Source organism: Fundulus heteroclitus, chromosome 13 (genome assembly GCF_011125445.2).
Source record: "Fundulus heteroclitus isolate FHET01 chromosome 13, MU-UCD_Fhet_4.1, whole genome shotgun sequence".
Taxonomy (NCBI): Eukaryota; Metazoa; Chordata; class Actinopteri; order Cyprinodontiformes; family Fundulidae; genus Fundulus; species Fundulus heteroclitus.
Window position 1 is genome coordinate 2,585,915 of NC_046373.1, and position 16,863 is coordinate 2,602,777.

The 16,863-nt window shown below is 37.9% G+C and overlaps 1 protein-coding gene across 1 annotated transcript in view; it reads right to left on the reverse strand.

Annotated features, from left to right (window-relative positions):
• Positions 1-10,626, reverse strand: part of LOC118565414 (voltage-dependent P/Q-type calcium channel subunit alpha-1A-like) — a 106,502-nt gene extending 95,876 nt beyond the window's left edge. The window contains exon 1 of the mRNA XM_036145849.1: positions 10,146-10,626. The gene's annotated coding sequence lies outside the window, so the exon portion shown is untranslated. The remainder of the gene's footprint in view (positions 1-10,145) is intronic.
• Positions 10,627-16,863: the final 6,237 nt, after the last annotated feature.

Below are 16,863 nucleotides of genomic sequence, written 5' to 3' on the forward strand. Positions count from 1 at the left end.
CTCCCCCAAAAATACTCTGACCCTCCCAGGTCACAGCTCTGTGACTCCAACGCCCGTCGACCAGCAGGTGAATGCTAACAAGCTCCATTGTTTTTCCTGTCACATCAGCGTTGAGGCTACTTTCAAACAACACCAGTGAGTGTACCAGCATTTTTTTCCCCTCTACAGCTTATGCATTTCAAACATGTCTCTAGTGTGCACAGTCAATATTTAATACCGGTATTAAGAAATTAAATAGATACTTGTTGTTTAAAAGAGGTTATCTACTGTAATGCTGGACACAGTGTCTTCCAAAAAGTGTTAAACCTTTTGAATTTTTTTCTAAGGGTTTGTCGTTTTACAACAACAAACCCTTAGTTTTTACTTATGAAATTTGAAGTGTTATAGAAACGCAAAGCAGTGCAGTGGCACATAAGACAAATGGAGGGAAAATAATGACCAATTTAAAAAAAAAAAAAGATTACAAAAGAAGGCCAGGGATTTTCATTTGTATTATATTCTGATACCCCTCAATAAAATCATGTGCAAACAGCTATCTTCAGACGTCACCTACTTAGTAAATAGACTCCAATTTAATCTCATCTTTTTTTTAATGCATCAGAGGTTTGTTAGAAAATACAAGTGAACAAAACCGAGGAACACAAAAGTCATTAAAAGATTTAAAGCAGCATTAGGTTACAAAACATCATCACAAGCTTGTAGTATCTCAAAGAGCATCCATCTGTAAATGAAAAAGCACAAACCTCCAAAAATGTGATTGCCCACCTAAACCTTACTTGCTTGTATTCTGTTTTTATGTTCGTATGTTTTAATGTAAAGCAATTTGCTTTGTCCTTGTACTGAAATGTGCTATACAAATAAACTTGCCTTGCTTAAAAAAAAAAAAGGGGGGAGTGGCAAAAAAAAGGGATGAATCGTTCACAAGTAATGGTCTGGAAGTTTAGATATGAACGGAACAACTTTAAGTATCTTTTCTAAAAATCAAAGAGAAATTAAAAATGGAAGAACAAGTATTCCAGAACTGCTATATTGTGAAAATATTTGGGAATGGTGAGAACTGAGAAGATAAAGGTTCGAGGCTCACAATTCCCTTCGGACGTGTGGGTTCTTCCAAATGCCACCGTGCTACTCAGGGTCATGCCGGGTGGGATTTAGCCACATGGGATCAGAAGCACCCCAGACAACCATTGTCACCAAACACAATCTGCCTGTGCAACCTCAAAACTGTATTATGCAAAGAGAAAGCCATAAATCAAGTCTGTGCAGGAATGCTGCCAAGTCTGCTGGGAACAGCTCACCTCAGATGAACAGACAGAAAGTGGATATGAGTTCTGTGGGTTACGTCGCATCATGAAGAGGAGAATTAGATAACAATGACCACAGCCTGCAAAGCAACTAAAATGCTGAACGCAAGAACAGAATAGACAGTCTCTTCTGGTAAAAGTATTTCTCAGTTCTCAAACTGTTCAATCCGCCAACTACTTTTTTAAAGAAAAAAATAATAATTTCCCTTCCTTTTTAAAAAGGGGATTGTTGTCCACACATAAACATCTGTATTCATATTCAATAAAAATGAATATCATTGAAAAGTTAATTTACTACAGTAATCACAAGTGAAACACATTATGCAGATAAATTACACAGCGACTGGTGTTTTCATGTTTTTATTTCTGTTAATTATGATTATGTTCCGCTTACAGCTAATGGAAACACACCATTTAAGATTACAATATTACATCAGACCAATAAAAAAAAAAAACATTTTGATACATAAATGTGGGCTTAATGAATACTATGTTTAATAACTCTAAATATTACTTTCAAAAGGTACTTTTAATTTGACAAATGAGGGTCATCAGAACACACTAATTTATTGAATATGATTGTATTGTTGTTCTAAGGTTGTTAAAACGCTGTTGGCTAAAAAGCCTAACCAAAGAATGACACTGAATATTTGACTACCTGAGGAAGGATCATAAGGGCTTATTTTAAATGCTTTGTATTTCTTAAGTAAACAGAGAAAATGACTGCCTAATCTGAAATATCAATTAAAAAAATATATTCATGTATTCCATGTCAGAAGTTAAGGTTTGGCTTAAGGTTGATGCAATAGCACTAAGTTTTCCCTCAAAGCTTTTAGAAGTGCATTGCTAGCTTTAATATTTTGATTTATTGATATTTTCTATATAAACTGAAGCTCAGAAAAAAAAAGACATTAAGATCTGTGTTTGTACTTAAATGGTAATTTTGGTTAAATTTAATAACCACCTTTAAGGTTTACTAGAATGTATGTTACATCTGTCTAAAGTAGAAAATTAAAGAGGCCATATAGGTCCCCAGCTACATTTGGTTTCCCCTTAGTCTGTAAAAGAATCTGTATTTTTTTTTTTACCATGGGTTTATGTCTGTCATTACCAACACACATAAGTTGGGGAAAACAAAAGAGTTGGAAAATGTATTAGGGCAGCTAACTAGTGTTGTAGTTAAGACTAAACTTGTGGCTTAACACCAAGACCAACACCAATTTTAAGTGCCATAACAATACTGCCCGCTATACAGAATACACTAAATTGGAACCACGCAACAACAAAATAAATTTACATTAGCCGTGTTTCCTTCAATATTTTTATGTGCATTTTGATGTATCGCATTAGAAAACGTTGATGGAAACAGCGAAATTCAAAACAACTTCAACTTTGCAAAAACATTTTAACGCCTGCTGGAGAGTTTTGGTGTATGCTTTGGTAGCTTTCCAGTTGTGCATTGCGGTTTCCATCTTTGGATCACTGATTAAATAGCGTCTAGAGATAAAATTCTGCACAACTTTATGCCTGACCTGTCTGATGTGTTCCTCGGTCTTCACGTTTGTTCACTAATGTTCTAACTTCTGAGGTCTTCACAGAGCACCTGCATTTATACTGAGATTAAACTAAACACGTCTCTGCATGCCTATCAAATCAGCTCTGAACGCAGCTGGTTGCACTGGATTTTATTTAAGGATGTCGGAGTAAAGGGAGCTGAATAAATATGCAGTCAGATTTACCCCACCACCAAAAGAAAATAAATTAAAGCAGCAAACCTGTTTAATTTCGATTCATAACTACTTTGTGTTGGTCAAGTACATTAAATTTCAATAAAATACATTGAAGGGTATGGAAAACTATGATAAAAGTTGGTTTGGAGAAGCAGCGAAACATCTCTTTACCAAAAAGACAAAAGCAAGAAAAACACCATGTAGCAAAGAAGCATGGATGGCGAGCAGAGAGAATAACCGCACTCAATAGTACTAATTTAACGCTTTGTTTCACTCAATCACAGATCAGCTCTTTGTGCAAACAGCTCTGTCTGCTCCGAAGCCGAACAAAGTTAAAACATCTATTCAGACGGGCTCAAAGCGGCAGCAACATATTGATATGCTTTCACAAAGATTTTTCAAAACATAAAAGCAGAGTGGTTGCAAAAACTCAGCAAAGCTAGGACCCGAAATCCAAATAAGCGCCTCAAAAAGACACTCAAATGTTGCTATTGCTGCCATGTAGAAAACTCGCTTATGTCTGGAAGTTGCTCATCGCTTAAAACATTTTTGGAGTGGTTATTATTATAGGTATCTTTTTCAATATCTAAAATCTAGTCACATACTATGACTATTAAAAAAAAAAAAAGAAAAAAAAACACAAAACATTAATTTTTGAATAAAATAATATACACCAAACATTTGTCCTGATAGTGTTTACTTAGTTCTTTTTGGGCCTGAAAATAATTTTTGCACCGTGCTGGCAGTGGTGCAGATCTATCAGAGAGCAAGATGATTTCAATTGACAGAGCCACTGTAAGAGCCAGTAGACGGTTCTGCAATGCCTCACAGTAAAGTTACAGCTTGGTGTGATCCAAGACAAACCTGATAAAAAAAAAAAAAGTTGTGCTTTTTCACACTTGATCTTGTACTCTCTTTTCACACCTCCACTGGGCGTTTCTGACCCGTTCGGCTCCATTGCTTCTCCTTGTTTACTCTTTGTGCGCATGCACAATATCGTTCTTCTGGTCATGTGGTCTTGTTATTGTAAATATAAACCCAAGCGCTTTGTTTACTAACAAGTCGAGCGAAAAGAAAGTGTATTTCTGTGTTTTAGACAAAGTGGACTTCAGAATGTTAATTTTACTCCCAATCAGAACAATCTGTTAAGGGAGGTATACATTAGAGTGAGGGCAATGAGACCCTCCAACCTCATCATTGGAGCACATCACCAAAGACAGATCATCAAAATAACAGGAAACATGCAAAAAGCTGGTCACAACAAAATAAGGGGTTCTATTGCTGTAATGCGATTCAAATATGTTTCACTAATTACTGAGAAAGGTTTAAATAGTTTTCATCACGCCATTCTTTGAGACAGTGTAAATTAGAAACAGAAATCTTTTATTAATACTCTTTTTGAATTGTTTTATCATCTTTTGAGAGATGCCGGTCATGTTTTCAATGTAAAAAAAAAACTCCTAGGTTCAATAAAAAATAATAATACTGAATCCAATTCTTCCAGTGGCATGAATATTTTTGGACTTAACTATTAAAGATAAAAATGCTCAAATTGCCTCCAAAAGTGTGTTTGTTTTTTCTGAAGATTTTATATTAAATCATATTCGTATCAATCATATCTCTGATCTCTATTTGAACCAGTTGACTCTTATGAAATCTGACAGATTAAGATTACAGCTACTCTGAGTTTCTTCCTGATGGGAAGTATCCTTTATTGGGGTTCACATAACTATATCTATCCAGCGGATAGCGAGGAGACCAAAAAAAATTATTTCATATCTCTGGTTGTCAAACCATGCATTAAACTACTAAAACGCTTTCAGTCTTGAAAATGAGACATTAATTCCATTCAATTAATTTATAGAGCACCAATTCACAATGAATGTTATCTCAAAGCACTTTACAAAAGTTAATTCAATGTAATCATACCGGCAGAAGGGTTTAAAGGTTTTATAGTAAAGGAAACTAGGTTACATTGAGTCATTGACTTGCAGCAATCACTGCTCTTGAAAGAGCCTGTAGCAACAGTGAACAGTCGCCTGCATCGTGTTGTTGACTTTGCAGCAATCCCTCATACAGAGCATGTATATAGTAACAGTGGAGAGGAAAAAACCCCTTTAACGGGAAGAAAAATCAAGCTTCTTTAAACATTTTGCTGTCATTTAAGCTGATTGTTTGCCATATTACTGTGCATTTTGCAGTATTTGGCCATAAGTAAATACACACAGTCTCATTTAATGCAACTTCCTTCACAGGCTTTTGATCTACCTGAATTTTTGTCCCTGTTGTTGGATATTGACTTTTTTCTTCTTTTTATGTCTTGTTCTTAATAGGAAAAAAAAAGATCTCCTTCAGTCACGTTAAGCTGCCAAATAAAGAGATAAGAGACAAACTGATTGATGAAAAGAGACGGCTGAGATGGACGCTATGTGGAAACGAGAGGGTCGTGTGGGAGATGATCCAGAAGTAAAAGGCGAGTGAGCAGGTGTGAAATTGCATCTGATAAACAAGTATACAAACTCACACATTCACACGTCCATCAGAGTGAATAAATCTTTCCAACACTCGGAGAAACAAAACCCTCCAGAACCATGAGAATCCGTAGAAAGGTTTCATACAGTTCTAGTCAGACGCACATTTGTGCATAATAGTCATGAATGTCATAATAGTTCGGTTGTTAATCATGCTCTTTTATTCCATAGCAGAATTACTTTACCACAATACAATTTCAAATATTTTAAAAACAAGAACTGGAGATTGAAAAGTTTAAATTTATTGTGGATTTACTCTAATCCACAGTAACTATAAGGACATAAGGAGTAAAGTTACTCATATAGGCTGAAATATACCCTTATACATTTCATTAAATGTTCCGTACAAAGTTAAACTTCAATCATGTGCTTTTTGTATGCCCCCAACAAGAATAAGATATTATTTTATCTGAATAGGACCACATTTCTTGTCAGGATTTGGTAGAGTTCAAATTGATTTATTTCCATCCACAATACTGGGATTTTAAGCACAGTCTACAAATGTTCAATATGATTGAGGTTGGGGCTTTGGGAGGACAATTCAGGAAGGTTAATGTAAGCAATGTAATGGGGGGAAAAAAAATTATATTTTACTTTTTGAGTGGACTGTACATCCAATCGTTTTCCCTTCACTTTCCAAAACCAGCTGGATCATGTGTGTTTGGGATCATTTTGGGATCCTTGCCATGTTGGAACACCTGCTATTATCCAAGTTTCAACAATCTGACTGAAACTTCCCACCTCAGATGAAAGGAAAGGGATTGTGGTGTTGAGTAACAATCCAGGAATCAACAAGACCCAATCCCATCATTAGCTGGAAGATGCTCGAACACCTTTGACACCGTTCACTGTGAAGCAAAGCTTGACATCAACACGGAGTGAGTTTATAGGTCCGAAAAGAAGCACTAGCTGCAAAAATCAATGTCTTTCAATCTCAACTGAAATTTGCAGCCGTCTACACGGAGAAGTCAAAAGTCCTCTGGAGAAATTTATTTTTTTTGGCCAGACAAGAGAAAAGGTGACCTATTTGACCACAATGACAAGAAATATATTTGGATCAAACTTAAAAACATTGATCTAATTGTCAAGCATGGTGATGGTAGCATTGTGCAGAGGGCCTGTGTGGCTTCAAATGGCAGTGTGTACTGCACAAAGTGGATGAAATGACGAAGAAGATGGAGAACTACTTCCAAATTATATCATTTAAGTTCAAATCAACAGGTAGTTGAAGACAACGAGACAATGATCCAAAATGTCACAACTGATTTTGAAATAGACAAAGAAGACTAACTTTTAATTTTTCATTAAAATGTCATTTTAATGAAAAATGACATTTTAATGAAAATGTACGGGCTGTGCTTAAACGGCAGGAAACTAATTTATCGATGCAATAAGAAGAGTGGTCAAATTTCCAGTTTGGTGTTTTGATTTCAACAAAGATCATGTGGTTCCTCAACTTCTTGCTAAAGGACATTTATCCAAGTATCGTTGAGGAGAATATACCTTAGCCATTTTTCACGGTGTGTGTGAGAGAAATTCAAAAAGGAATTGAAATTTTTGCCCCCAATTCTTATTTTTAAAAGTATGTGAAATTGTCTGCCCACGTTTAAAAACTATAGTACAAAAGCATCCTTAAAAGCACAAGAAGAATCTGACATTATTGCTGACGACTTTTGACCAGAACCGTAAAACTCATGAACATTGATTTTAGGCTTGGCCTACCTCAGTAAAAAGCAATAAAACGAAAGAGGAGAGCATATTTTTGGCTAAGAGGTACAGTAGTACTTTTGAGTGATCTAAGCTTGGAGCTTTACATAACTAACTAATCCACCAGCGGATTTAACACTCAGTGAGTGGGTTTTATAATAGCCTCTGTGTCAGTAATGATCTGTACCCCTTTAGAAGAATACTTTCACCAGTCAGGGTAATTGGTTAGTTCTCTGCGGAGATTCGAGAGCGCTTACAGCTTACTTACAGCTCAGATTAAGGACTCTTTATAAAAAAAACAAAAAAAACATGATACGGCAAGATATGCTCGTCATTAATTAAATTAGGTTTAAGTTTCTTAAAACATAGAACAAAATGTACAAAAGTCTCAACTGCAGCAGACCACAGTAAAGTGCTCTCCCTCTTCTGAGTCGTTTATCAGCAGAAAACAAACTTAATCATGTTGTGGGAAATGAAGGCTCTAGGGCCTCTCTGTTTTCCATGCGAGTCAGATCTCATTCTTGTATGTCAATAGGACTTGATATATGATATTATGTGAAAAATCTCATAAGCCAACTACCAAAGTTTCAAATTCTGCCAAGCTTTTAAAAAAACAACAACAACAACAACAACAACAACAAACAATAGACACAAATATAGACAGCTCTTTTAGTAATAAAAGCAATATTGATCGTAAAAATAATTTTCTTTATTTGTCATTGCAAAATACATTCTAAGGAAATGTGTTCTCTGCGTTTAGCCATCCCTCTTTAGAGAGCAGTGTGCTGCCACTGTGTGGTGCCTTGGGAGCATTCTGGGGCTAAGAGTCTTGCTAAGGGACCCAGAGTGGAAGTCTGTGGGATTTGAACCAGGGAACGTGCACCCTTCTCTAATAATTAGGCCACAACTACCCGTTTGGGAAAGATCAAAGTTAATTTTAACATCTTCAGAAGCTTGACCGATAAAAAAAAAACCAACTCATTAATTCAGCTTTGACAATTTGTCACATTACAATCACAAACTTCAACATATTCTATTGGGATTGTGCGATAGACCCCAGCACAAAGTAACTGTCCATTGTTCTTTGGAAAATAACTAAAGCTCAGTCAGAATGGATGTAGAGTATCTGCAAATATCACTCCTCAACTCTTTTCACTCATTTTCAGTTGGATTTGCATTTGGACTTTGACTGGTCCATTTGAACATATATTTATGCTTTAACCTTTCCAGTGTATCTCTAGCTCTGTGTTTGGGGCTGCTGTCCTTCTGAATGGTGAATGTCTGCCAGGACATCCCCTGTATTGAGCTTCCTTCATCTTCCTATCAACTCTGACCAGCTTCCATGTCTCAGCTGAGGAAAAGCATGCCCACAGCATGATGCTGCCACCACCGTGTTTCCATCTGAAGAAGTTTTGTACAGGGTGATGTGCAGTAGTAGCGTGATTTATTGCCACTTGTTTAAAAAGGCTAGATTTGTAGAGAATACAACCAATAGTTAAGCTATGGATTTCTGCAGCGCCTCCAGAATAACTGTAAGCCTCTTGGCTGCTTCTATGATCGTTGCTTTTTGTATTCACCTACCAGGAAAAGTCATTTTTGTTCCGTACAAATACTGAAAACCTTGTTTTTATTAGCCTTCCATTTCACAATTATGCGCTACGTGTGGATCTATTACGTAAACTCCAAATAAAACACTGTTTTCTTTTAGATATTTGAAGTTAAACTTCTACACAACATATTCATCGACCTGCCTGCTGGGTTCCTTGCTGTTTTGTAAACCTATACTGTTTAATAAACCTCCGAGACCTTCACAGAACAGTCGCATCAGTACTGAGATTAAATTACACACAGCTTGACTCTTTTAATTAAGTAACCTTGCTGCTTGCACTGGATGTTATTTAGGGGTGTCAGAATAAATTATTTGTTTCTTTTATTTTCAAATTAGACCCCCCCCCCCCCCCCTTCAAAATGTCGATCTGTCACAGAAAACACTGGAGGTAACTTGATACGTTGTGGAAATGTTTGGAAGGGGTTTCTGTCTGGAATCTGACACAGCATTTGGTTTTTATGCTCCACTCGTCTGGGACAAACTCCTATAAAAACTGCACAAATGCTGAAACGCTCAGTTTCTTTAAAGCAAGGTCAAAAATCCATTTGTTTAGAGTTTTGACTTTTCCAATTACAACTATTAACGGAAACATCCTTAATTTTAGTCTGTACCCCAGCTTTTTTCTTTCCTTTCCTGCCACATACTTTTTAATGTTTTCCTTGCTTATGTGCTCTTCGGGTAAAGCACGTTGAATTGTCTTGTTGCTATTGCCATGAACACTTTAGCTAGACGCCATAAGCCTGCAGCCATGGAAGAAGTTGGCCCAGTCACAGCCGGTCTCTCAAACAGAGTTAGATTTGAATGCATTAACATAAAAAAAGGTCAAATGCTACCATCAGATCAAGTTGTGTCATGCCGACAGATTTAGAAAGATGCTGACTAGACAAGTGGATGATTCATATTCTGTGGATACTAACTTGGGAAGAGACCTTGAGATGTTCCTCGCTGCCCAAATGTGTGATTCGTGCTTAGAAATGAGGAGGGCACTAAAAAAAAAAACAACAGAATATAGATTCGTCAAAAACAATATATGTAGGTGAGTTAAATGTAAATGGACGTTTGATTTAAAGAAATCAAGACTACGCTGCAAGTTTATTTAAGGTTAAAAAGGACAACGGGTTCACAGATGTTGTTTAAGCCTTTATCAGAGATGAGCTCACAGCAGGAGCCTGATCCTGCATGCACGTCCAGTAAAACGCACCGACAGAGAGAGAGAGAGAGAGAGAGAGAGAGAGAGAGAGCCCAGGAGCTCGCGCAGCCTCACCTGTCTGTCAGGTGCTCGTCTCTCGGTGCAGTCCCGCAGGCTCCTGGGAGTCCAGAGCCGCCCACCGGGTCTGCGGTGGCCCCGAAACACTGCCGAGCTGCGGAGCGGAGGCGGCCGGGAGCCGGTCAGCGGTGCTGGGAGAACTGGAGCGGCGGAGGAGACGGCGGGAGGTATGTGCCAGCAGAGGACGGGGAAACTCCATGTTCACAGCGAGAACATCCCGTCGGAAGTGATGCCCAGCAGACCCAGACAGGGAATGGGAGGTGGGAAACTGATGAGCGCTATCCGACAGGGCGACGCGACGCCAGACCCAGAGTCTTCAGGGGAGGACCTCGTAAGTTTAAAACCGGGGATTTTGTCGGGGTGGTTCAATGTTTTTTTTTTTTAGCAGGACTGCTGTCAGAGTGTGGATTCTTCTCAGGCACTCCACTAAACTGCCCTTTCCCCCTCTTTATGCGCCCTCTCTCTCTCTCTCTCTCTCTCTCTCTCTCTCCCTCCACCTGCAGTCGCTTTCTCTTAGCCCCGCCCCCTCCCTCTTATTTCTAATATTTAAATAAACTTCTGTCACTTCTTGGATTTTTTCAGCACTCTGCATGCACCACGGCTCGGTCCTTACGTGAAACAGTGCGTTATTTGACGTTTTGCTATTATCATTATACGCTGCTGAATATTTCTGACAGAAGAATAGCGATTCTCTTTTTTTGTTTGTTTTGTTCGTTTATCATTTTCGCTTTTTTTTGTATAAAATAAACAGATGTAATTAGTGTGAAAATACTTTAAAAATACACTTTTTTTATTGCAGCAGGATATTCTCACGTTGATTTTTTTTCTAACCCGAACTTTAATGTCAGTACATGTGTTTAGAGGTGGAAAAATCCTTATTTAAGACATTTTTTGTTTGTCCGTTTTTCTTTCTTTTTTCTTTTTCTTTTTTTACAACATCAGTGGTCACACAACTATTGGTATCCCTTTGAATGCATTTTAAGAATAGAAGTAACTGCAGCATTTATTTTTTATTTAAACTTGATCACAGTTTCTGCCTGTCTTAATGGGCAGCTATAGCTCACAACGATCTTATTTTACATAAGGACAGAAAAATCTAGTCAAACCCAACTAAGCCTCTATATAGGTCTTAATTGGGTGTCAAATGGGTATTTTGAAAATTAGTTTAAATTGGTAACTTCAAGTGGGACCTATCTGGATCCCACGTATACAAGCATTTAAAATGGTGGCTTTACAGGGGAAATCCCACCAGGGGCCTTTTTTGCCACCTATGTACCCATTTGTGTCTTATATGCAAATATTGACTGGGCTGAAATTTGTGATCAGTACTCGAGACTTCTTGGTTCTCTAAGGAGTAGATGACTATATGAGTTGAAGGCTAATTTTTTTCATAGAAATATATCAGAAGGAAAAGGCAAGACAGCCATTCAGGCAATGCAAATATGTGTTTATCAATTTAAAAGCTTTGAGTTGTCAGTGTGAATAGTAATGTGCTACACAAATTATGATTATTTATCATTTACTTTATTTAAATTAGCTTTTTTTATATATAATGGTTCATTAAGCAAAAAATCTAAATGGGATATTTGCTTAGATTATGTCTCATTGGCTATTTCTGCAACACATCTTCCTTTTCCACAGGATTCAATTCAGTTCAACTTTATTTATATGGCGCCAATTCACAACACATGCAAATCCAGGATTAAAACTAGATTTGATTTTGAAAAGCACGTTATGCCCAGTGTTATGTATGGTAGAAGATTGGTGATGCTGTGGGCCTGTTTCTCTTCCAAAGGTCCTGGAACCTTGGTAGAATTCATAGCATTATGATCTTTATAAAAAATACAAAGAGATTTTAAGTAACATTTTGGTGCACTCTACAAGTAAACTGAATTTGGACTTCCACGTAGTCTTTCAATTGGGCAGTAATCAAAAACATAGGGCTAAATCAACAACAAATGGTACTACAGGAACAAAATTAGCCTTCTTCCAGCACTATCTCATTCCTCTGGCCTACCACTGGCGAAAACATGATTTTGACGTAAAGCAAAAAGAGAGAATGAAAGCAAAGATTCCTCCCTTTCGGTATGCTCCGACCCTGGGGAAATATTATGGCGAAGACTAAAATTACTGTCCTATTGGGAACAAAAGACTACGCATTATGTACAGCAGTGCTACCAACAGTTGAGGCCACCGAATATTTTGATAACAATTTTTTTCCATAACATAGTGTTTACCCAGACACCAAGAATAAAGATACTGAATTAAAGGTTGGGACTATTTAGGGAGAGATTATGCCTCTGGAACAGAGGACGGATTTCTTCTCAAGCTTTTAGACAAGTCTCAACAACTGAATGCCTTGTTTGTCATCGCTTTGAACTAAAACAAAAAAGTTTAAGATAATACATGCCATTCCAAAAAAAGTAAAAAACAAAGCAACTGGACTTGTTTTCCGTAGTTGAAGACGTTTCGCTTCCTCTCCCGGAAATGGAAAATAGTCTGGAGTAATGTGGAGTACCAAGCTTTATAATACTGTCCAAACAAAGGCTTAATGTCTTTAACGACCGCCCATTACTAAGGGGTGGACCTGTTTCGGTTGCATTTGCATGTTATCTAAGCCATTACAAGGCCTTTGTTTGCTTCCTGGAGAGGAAGCGAAACATCTATGGAAAACAAGTCCAGTTGCTTTGTTTTTTACTTTTTTTGGAATGACCATGACCTGGATGACTGAGAATCTCCACCAGAATAATACATGCCATGTTTGTAGTTTTTGTTTCCGGTCTAATTCTCTGTTTTTTTGTTGTTGTGTTATTTAATCCCCAGTAAACTCAGATGCAAACGGTAGCCTCAGTAGTAGTGCATATTAACGTCTGAGAGTGCTCTTCATGTGGGGACATTTCCTTGCAGCTTTTCAGTCTGTGTTCAAGGTAAAAAGAGATGCCGAGTCTGTGCAATGTGAACAGCAGCCTGTCAAAGCAAGATGCCAAACTCAGCATCTTCTCTCTCTCTCTCTCTATCTCGCTCGCAGAGCTGTTACCATCCGCCAATAACACCTTACCCCTGAAAATTGAAGCCTCAAGCCATACATGGCAGTTTCTCTCATACACAAGGGATTGAAATATTGCTGCAGCAGTTTAGCATTGTGACCTTTCAAAGATCAAAAGCGGAGCCTGAGCGCTGCTGTTAGTAAAGTATCCCTTCTTGGATAATCTTATGGAGAAGAATAGACGTATACTTCATTGTCCAACAGGGGGTGAAATTCATGTGCCCAAGCAGCAAAGTGAAAGGCAAATGGAGCATACATATGCACAAAAAGGTAAAAAAAACGTAAAACCAACAACAAAAAATAATAAGAGACTGTGCAGTAAAGGCAAATTTAACACATTTTAATATTGTAGGAATTTCTCCGACAAAACTCATTTTGTTCCCGTTTCCTGCAGTTGAGACAACCAAATATCTAAAAGTATTTTATTTGGATTTTAAGTGATTAGATCCACATATAGTGCATAATTATGAAATGGAAGGCTAATAAAAGCAAGTTTTCAGCATCTGTACCGAACAGAAAGGTGGCATACATTTGCATTAGGTCCCTCTTTGTCAATGCAAAACAACATTTTGGTCAAATTTTTGCTGCAATTCTACCTACCAAATTTGAACATCCAGAGACTTACATGCGTTTTTTCTTTTTCCCTCCATTGTTTGCCAAACAGCTCAGGCTCAGTCGGAGCTGGACGCAGAGCACCTGTGAATTTCAATTTTAAAGTCTTGGCATCGACTCATAATTGGATTTGGGCCAGGACTTTTACTGGCCCATTCTAATAGATGAATAAGGCCGGATCTAAATCATTCCACTGTGGGTCTGGCTGTATGTCCAAAACGACTGTCCTCCTGGAAGGTGAACATCTGCACCAGTCTCAAACCTTTCATAGCGTCTAACAGGGTTTTTTCCATGATTGTTATATTTAGCACTATTCATCTTCGCCAAAGTGTACACATCGTGTAGTGTTTATTTCCCTTTCATTGTATTTTTCCTTCTTAGATGTGTAACGGTGGTTCACTAGATCTTAAAATCTTAGGTATATATATGTTTTAAGTTTTATAACTTAACCCTGCTTTAAATTTCTCTGTAGCTTTATCGCTGACCTGCGTGCTGTTTCTGGGTCTCGATGATGCTGTTTGCTCAGTACTTTAAGCAATCCTCTTGACCTTTATATAACAGCTGAATTTGTACTGAGAATAATGTGTACACTGAGGGACTCTATTTACCATTAGAAAACCTGTGAAGGGAATTGTTTACACTTGATTTTTTTTATTGGTGGACTAGATTTAAAGGGGCTGAATCAGAGTGCGAAATACGGGGGGGTCCGGGGGGGCTCGACCCCCCCCGATTAACCCATGAGACCCCCTCAAAGCCTCAAAAGCAAAATTTAAAGGGGTCTTAAATTGTGTCAAAAAAATTTAAAATTATATTTTTTGTCACTAATGGTCACTAAAATTTTTTTAAGCTCAACATGTCCAGTATTTACAATTCAAAACATTTATTCACAAATATCAGAATCAGAATCAGACATACTTTAATGATCCCAGGGGGAAATATGTTCTTTTTTATGCCAAGTGGAGCCAGCCAATTCTATTCGCGGATGCAAATTAGGCATGTGCGCGGCAAACAGAAGAATAACGTAACGTTGACAACAATTAATACTAAAAATGTTTACATTTTAATATTAGGAACTGATCTTATCTGTTGTGCCTGTGCACTTTATCTGTTTCACTGTTGGTGAATGAGAAAATCCTCTCGAGTCCTTGTATGTCTGGTGAATGTGAAGAATTGACATTAAAGCTAACTTTGACTTTGACATTGTAATGTTATAGGCCTACTGCATATTGAGAAAATTTACATTGTTATTGTGCAACAATCGGGAGATGGGGACCCCCCCAAATATTGACAGGTATTTCACACACTGGGCTGAATACATATGCATGCAAGACTTTGCAGCGTTTCCATTGTAAAAAAGTATGAAACTGTGAACCACTTATCTTCCACTGCAGTTATACACCACTTTCTGTTGGTCTATCACATAACTTTAAAGTAAAATTCATAGAGGTACAGTATGTGGCTGTAACCTTGTAAAAATTAAAGCATCTAAGTGGGCTAAATCATTTTAAATTACGTTTGCTTCACTCCAACCAGATTCCATAACGCTGATTCAGCAAAGCACACACAAGCACTTGCCTGCCTGCACCGGTTAAGTTTAAAAAATAAAACAAATGTTAGTATTAAAATCCTGGATTTTGATTTTTATGTTGTCGTTTTTTTATTTAAACATGGATTTTGGTAAAGGCATGACGGAAAAATCCAGAGACTAGACTAGAGTCCTAGTGGTAATCTCGCTAAGACTCAGCGGGAGGTTGCCCTGTTTGATTGCTGTAGATTCAGACCGTGGACAGGAAATACAGACATTTATCCTGAAAGCGTGTGTCAAATCAAATAGCTTTAATTCCAAGTTAAACAGAAAGAAAAATGGGCTAACTTAATTAAGATAAAAGCTAAGCTGTAACTATAAAAACCAAAAAAATAGAATAAATAAAAACCTGGATTAGTGGGAGCCAAAGTGCCTGATTCCAGAGCAGCATTCAGTCTATGAGGTATAAAAGAGTTGTTCTCATGTTGTTCTAGAATAATTTCTAATTATGTGTTATTTTCTTTCTAAATGTGTCCAATTTTTGCTAAAAAGTGGAAGTGTCTATAATGTGATCAAACATGCTTGAAACATATTATGCAGGCAATATTTTAACTGATATGATGACATGAACCCTTCTTGGCCATAAAAGTTTTCCCCAGAAGTAGGTTTTGCTGCTTTTAGATTGCGTTTTGGTGATATTGAACTGCATTTCCTTTTTCCAGGATTCATCAATGGTTTCGAAATGTAAAAGATGAATTTATGGACTGCAAGGCTGCGAATCGATTGCCCACTGGGACTAATCTCAGCTGAGGGGCCAATTTACTTACGATGCTATGATGACATCTAGAGGCCTGCTGCCCAGCAGCCTGCTTTCATTTTTCTTCCTCACAGTGCAGAATATTATGATCCGATTTAATCAGATTCCCCTCCGGTCCATCAGCCACTGAACTTAAGATCTGCATTCAGCAACCTATGATGGCTTTAAACATTAAATTACACAACTCGCCGATTAACGTCCGAGATAACGCCTCACTGCCACAGATTCAATATCCTTTCCTCAGCTAGCCATCAATAAAAGCGGTACCCTTGGCTCAAAGAATAAGAGGGAGAAAAAAAAACACCATAACGGGTAAAGGGTGTGAGGTTTGACGGCCTAAAAGAAAAACGAGTCAGTTAGCAGTTTGAGTCAGGAGAAATTATAGTGGAGCTTGCTGAAACGTGGCAGAAAGCCACGCAACTGTGGTGCCCAGTCGGCAAGGCCGCACCGGCGCTCGCCCTGGAGGGACGTGAGTTATATGGCATTAAATCAGTCTCACATCCAGCTGACTTCCAGGTTCGTGTCCGCAATCAGCAGAGCTACTCGTGCAGTTAATGCAGTCAGTGCCTTCAACGAATGAGAAACCGGAGGATAGACAAAAGATTCTTTGACGATTCTGAGTGCCAGGTACAACATCCGGGGAGAATGGGAAGAACGCATGTTTACTGCAAGCGAGGGTGGCTCAGTGAAATCTGCCAAATCTGCCGTAGCTGAG